Below are 6292 nucleotides of genomic sequence, written 5' to 3' on the forward strand. Positions count from 1 at the left end.
ATATTGAGTTCATATTTTCATACTTGTTTTTTAAGGAACAAAAATTAATAGATTCATCCCTTACATCTAAATAACTACATCTAAATAACCTCAAAACTTAGTGTATGGTGGAAAATTTTTATATAATTAAAGTATTTTAAATAAATAATTTTAAATTTAAAATTTAAAATCACCACTGGAAAAATCCCTTGTGTTTTCCCATAGTGTACATCATTCGGGACCCACTGAACACCCACATCTGTCGTTTAGCAATGTAGTAGGTCAGCCCATCCTTCAGCATCAGAGTAGTTTGCTCCTCAGTTAGTTGAGTATCAGACGAAGGTGCTAACTTGTGTTTAGAAACAATGTGGTACCGAAAAAGTACATACTCAGACTACAAACTCAAACCCCACAAAGTGAGATATGTGTGCTCTGGGAAACCTGTGGAAATGATCCCGCCAAGAGAACAGTAGATCCCAGTCTCCCAGCCCACACTCCCTTGAGAGATGTGCTGATTGGGATGGTGAGGAAAATTACTTACACTATTAAGTTCTCTAATTTTTATTTATTTTTGTGAGGAACATATCGTTGAAGCTCTATAATGCGACTCTATTTTCACAGTAAGCAGAAAATGAGGCAATTGAGGAAAAAGGAAAAATTGGTGATTTTTTTCCCCATTTCCGTGAGGATGATCCCCCAGGCTTGGTTGGTTTTAGTTGTCCACCAGACACTCCAAGTCAGGAGGCGGCAAGTGCGGACCAACCTCCTGTGTGTACTGCCCACGGACTAAGAATAGCTTCTACGTTTCTAAGTGACTGGGGAGAAAAAATCAAGAGTTGGAATAGTATTTTGTAACACCTGAAAATGAGAAGAAAGCCAGATTTCTGCGTCCGTAAGTCAAGTCCTATCAGAACACAGTCACGCTCATTTAGAGATGACCTGGGGCTGCTCCTCCTCACGCGCAGGACAGAGTTGAGTGGTGGCAGCGGACACCACAGGGCCTGAGGGTTCCAGCCTCGAGCGGACAGTGTTGGTGGATGCCGAGAAAGGAAGCTAGACCCCGAGACAGGAACCTGAAACCAGGGGGAGGAGCCAAGGGAAGATCTTTTTTTCCCTTTAGTATTCGATACCAAAAATGCCTGAATAGATACTCAGCACGAGGTAGGATATGCGCTGTAGAGGCACAGTGTCCGGCCTGGGAAACCGATACTCAGATGATACTGCCAGTGGGCATGTGGTTGCAGTCCCAGACTCCAGCCCCTTGTCCTCCCAGAAGTGATGTCATTTGATGACAGGCTGTATGTCATCCTGATTCTATTTTTGAATGTGCACCGTTCGACCCAATGACTTACTTCCTAGGAACTGAGTGGAAAGTAGTCATGAGAGCCGTCCACAAGACTTTTGTGTAAGAGTGTAACAGTGAAGTCCTAAATAAGCATGATTTTCAGCAACAGAAAGTTGGTTGACGAAGTTGTGTTCATTTGGGAAGTGGTTATCGAGCACGGTTTTCTATCAAGAGGCACTGTTCTTTGCAAAAAGTGACCTGCCTTTGTGGTTCTATCCTACTGACTGTGACATCACCATACAAGGGAAATCTGTAGCCATTTAAAGTTAAGTTTCGGAAGAACAGGTAGAGATATGAGAAAATACTCATACTATAATAAGAAAAGTCTGTCATGAAACCGTGTGTAATTTTGTATACAATGTTTACATGTTTGTTTTTTTTTAAACTCAAAGGATAGGGGTGCCTGGGTGGTTCAGTGGGTTAAAGCCTCTGCCTTCGGCTCAGGTCATGATCCCAGGGTCCTGGGATCGAGCCCCACATCGGGCTCTCTGCTCAACAGGGAGCCTGCTTCCTCCTCTCTCTCTCTCTGCCTGACTTTCTGCCTACTTGTGATCTCTCTCTATCAAATAAATAAATAAAAAATCTTTAAAAAAAAAAAAAACTCAAAGGATAGGCATATACCAAAACATGAATGATGGTGGGATTATAGTTGATATTTAGTTGTTCTTTTTCTGTATTTCTGAGTTTCCTCCCAACATTGAAAATCTTTTGAAATCTTTCTCTTTTAAAGAATAAATGTTCATGGGTTTGGGGGGGGTCTTGGTTTTGTGTGTGTGTGTGTGTGTTTCCTTAAGAAATACTCTAACCTGGTAATTCTACCTCTACCTGAAATCTGTCAGTCTCCAAATCCAGGAACATCAACATGGTCTAACAAAAGAGGCTTCTTTGAGGAAAATTTTTATGTAATAAAATACTATATGGCAGGGCGCCTGGGTGGCTCAGTGGGTTAGGCCACTGCCTTCGGCTCAGGTCATGATCCCAAGGTCCTGGAATCGAGCCCCGTATTGGGCTCCATGCTCGGGCAGGAAGCCTGCTTCTCCCTCTCCCACTCCCCCTGCTTGTGTTCCCTCTCTCAATGTTTCTCTCTCTGTCAAATAAATAAAATCTTTAAAAAAAAAAAATACTATATGGCACTATCAGTCATGTCATACAGACATTAAATAATGGAGGAAAATGCTCATTAGGTTAACAGAAACAGCTTAAACGCCGCATGTGTTGCATTCGGCGGGTGTTTTTCTATGCACAGTGTACATGCACAGAGTGCACATGCACAGAAGGCTAGAGGGTTAGAGTAGTCTAGCATCTTCTAAATTTTCTGTACCCAGCATAACTCCTCTTTTATTTTCTAAATTTTTTAAAAGATTTTATTTATTTATTTGACAGGGATCACAAGTAGGCAGAGAGGCAGGCAGAGGGAGAGGAGGGGAGGCAGACTCCCTGCTGAGCTGAAGGCAGAGGCTTAACCCACTGAGCCGCCCAGGTGTCCCATAACTGCTCTTTCGAAGAAGGCCTTTGTGCTCCTTTAGAAGGGGGCAGATCCAGTGCCCACGCTGCTCAGCCCCAGCAGCTTTGGCAAGTGTCCACTCACCTTTCCAAGTATGTGCCCTCATCACATCCAGTCCACTCTGGATCCTTTCAGTCTTTCTGATCCTCCTGCTTTCAAATATGTCTGGCTGGCCAGTCAGTGGCACGTGGGACTCCAGATCTCAGGGTCGTGGTTCAAGCCCCATTCTGGACATAGAACTTACTTTTAAAAACTCTCAGGCTAAGGTAGGTCCTCTTGGGACTCTGCTTATTACTTCAGTAGAGCTGCTTGCCTGTTTCCAGCCCCCTGCCTCCGCTTTTTCCTAGAAGGACCCCAGGCCCTCAGTGAGACCGCTGAGTTGCTGACCAAGCCCAGCTCAGCAAGAATTGGCTTGCCGTGTTCCGATTTTCCCAATTCCTTTTTCACTAAGATAAGCCGTTCTTATCCCTCTTCTCTTTTCCCTTAATCCAAAAGGTTGGTTTAATAGAGTAGGAAAAAAAATTACACTCACACCTTCGGTAGATTCGACGAAGGCAAATTAGAACGGTAATGAGGTGGAAAGGAGCCAAATGATTATTGATCTCAGTGTGGCCCAGCGACCGGAGGGCCAGGCAGGAAAGACACCCCGCCTTTCAAAGGTTACAGTGAAAAAAAGCGGTGCAAATCCAGTGGCTTAGCTTGGCTAGTACATTTTTACTGACATTCCTTTTGATCAGCTATCCAAAGGTGAGTTTTCATGGAGAAACGGCTTTGTTGGCTCTCGTTAGGTTTATTGGTAAAAAAGATTTCTTTTTTTTTTTAATATTTTATTTATTTGACAGAGAGAAATTACAACTAGGCAGAGAGGCAGGCAGAGAGAGAGGAGGAAGCAGGCTCCCTGCAGAGCAGAGAGCCCAATGTGGGGCTTGATCCCAGGACCCTGGGATCACGACCCGAGCCGAAGGCAGAGGCTTTAGCCACTGAGCCACCCAGGCACCCGGTAAAAAAGATTTCTTAATAAGATAGTATAGCAGATGAAAAGTGAAATAGATTGGTGATCAGGAAAGCAAAATTTTAGTCACAGGCAACACGCTGAGCTATGTGACCTGGAGTAACTCCTTCAACCGAGCCCCAGTTTTCTCATCTGTAAAGAGGAATCCTGGGTTATCTGCGGGCTCAGCAATGCTGTATTTCTAAAATGAGAAACTAACCTCAGAGTTTGGATAAGCAAGCAAAAGCCTCACAGACGAGATTTTTGTTAAGGAAATCATGCATTAACCAGAGGAAAGGAGGGGAAAACCGGTACTTCTTAAGAAAGTAATTCATATAGTCAGTAAACATGTGAAAAGAACCTAACCTTGCTAGTAGGTAAGGAAACACAAATTCAAGCAGGAGACGGAAACTTGTGCCTGTCCACATGGCAAAATCAAGGAGATGATAATCTCTGGTCTCCTCACTCTTACCCCACTTCTAATCCCACAGTAAATGTTGGCTCTACCTTCAACATATCCAGAATCTAACCACTTCTCTTTGCCTCGCTGCTACTGCCCTGGCTCAAGGCTCTCTCATCTCTCAAATTAGTGGGGGAGCCTCCCAACTAGCTCCTCCCATGCTCATGCCCCCCAACCCCAGAGCAAGGCCATGGCACAAAGACAGACCATCTTGTGCCCCAAATTTTCTAATTTCTTTCACTCCGTTTCTAATACTTACTCTTTCTAATCTTACTCCCTACCCTCCCTGGCCCCCGTTTCCTCTTGATCCTCTCACCCACTCTGTTCAGGCCACACTGACCTCCTTGCTACACCTCTGAACAGACGTATGGACACAACCCAAATGTTAGTAGGAAAATAGTTCATTGAATCATGGTTCACGTACTATCGGATATTAAGACTATGCACCCCTTTGCAAGAATGGCTGATAGAAAAAGACTCCAAGATTCATGGGTTATTTGAAAAATAAATTGCAAAATTATATGTACAATTAAAAACCAATGTGTAAAACATTTATGTATATGTATATATAAAAAATACTATTAAAAACTAAATAAGACTATTATCTGTATATGCACTTACCTGTTTATAAATACCTCGCTGGAAAGATACATCCTAATGTACTAGTGGGAAGGAGACTGGGAAGTGGTGGGGGACTCTATATGCTTTTGTGTTGTCTGATTTTTTTTTATAAGAGCATATTTAGGCATTACCTCTGTAAATCCTTTTAATTATGCATAGCAAATCCTATTAAGAATCATTCAGTAGGGGTGCCTGGGCGGCTCAGTGGGTTAAGCCCCTGCCTTTGACTCAGGTCATGATCTCGGGGTCCTGGGATCGAGTCCCACATCAGGCTCTCTGTTCTCTGCTTGGCAGGGAGTCTGCTTCCCTCTCTCTTTCTCTCTGCCTGCCTCTCTGCCTACTTGTGATCTCTCTCTCTCGCTGTCAAATAAATAAATAAATAAAATCTTTAAAAAAAAAAAAAAGAATCATTCAGTAATAAGAAATGGAGGAGATTGATCTTTCTCCAAACTCTGGTGGTAACCTTACAGATAAGAGCTGGTCTTGTGTCACGTGACACAGTGAGCAGTGGGTTTCGGCGGCTACTGCAAGGCTCTCGTTGTGGTCTCTGGGTTCGGGTTCCTCATGGGCTGGCTAGAGAACCAGCCTCCGTCATGTTTGTGTCTCTCCTAAGCTTAGGTAGTCTGTTGTAGCTAGACATCTTGTTCTGTCTCTGTAACGAACATGCCAGCTGGCTTTGCTTGTGAAGGCAATAAGCTGTCAACATTGAACCGCGCTGTGAGCATGGCAGTGCTCTCCCCTGGAAAGGATCACCGAGTGCTAGGGACAGGGCTGGGCAGACAGCGTCAGCGGTGCAGTATTTCCGTTAGCTCTGAGGCAAGAGCCAGAGGGAAGAGAGGTAAGATCTGCTGATTTGGGCTCACTGGTGGGAGTGTGCACGTGTACAATCCCTGGGCGCGTTAACGTGTTAACAGTCCTATCCCCAGAGTGACACTAGGACTACAACTGTGCCCGGCCAGCGGCTGGCTGCTTTCCTCGCTCCCAGCCCTTCGTGCCAGCCATCAGATACAGGCCCAAGTGCTGCAAAGGCCAAAGGCACCATCTCAACAGCTGCAAAAAAGTGAACAAGCCAGCTCTCCTGGGTTTCGGGCCGTGGAAAGACACTTCTCTCATCTCTGAAGACAGCCATGCCGTGTCCGTGCCATCAGCCAACTCCTGCTTTGGGGAGGCGTCCTCTGGTGGGAAAATTGTCTATAGGAGTAGAAGAAACATGAGCATTGATGCTGGTGGTCAGCCACTGGCCCCGTTGCTTATCCACCAATGACTGTTTACTGAGCATCTGAGAAGGGTGAGTCGCCACGCGATAGGAATGTAACAGGGGTCGTTTCTGCCCTCAGGTCCCACAGTGAGAACTCTCACATAAGCAATCAGGGGCCAAGTGCAAGGTGCAGC

This window comes from Meles meles, chromosome 6, assembly GCF_922984935.1.
Source record: "Meles meles chromosome 6, mMelMel3.1 paternal haplotype, whole genome shotgun sequence".
Classification (NCBI taxonomy): Eukaryota; Metazoa; Chordata; class Mammalia; order Carnivora; family Mustelidae; genus Meles; species Meles meles.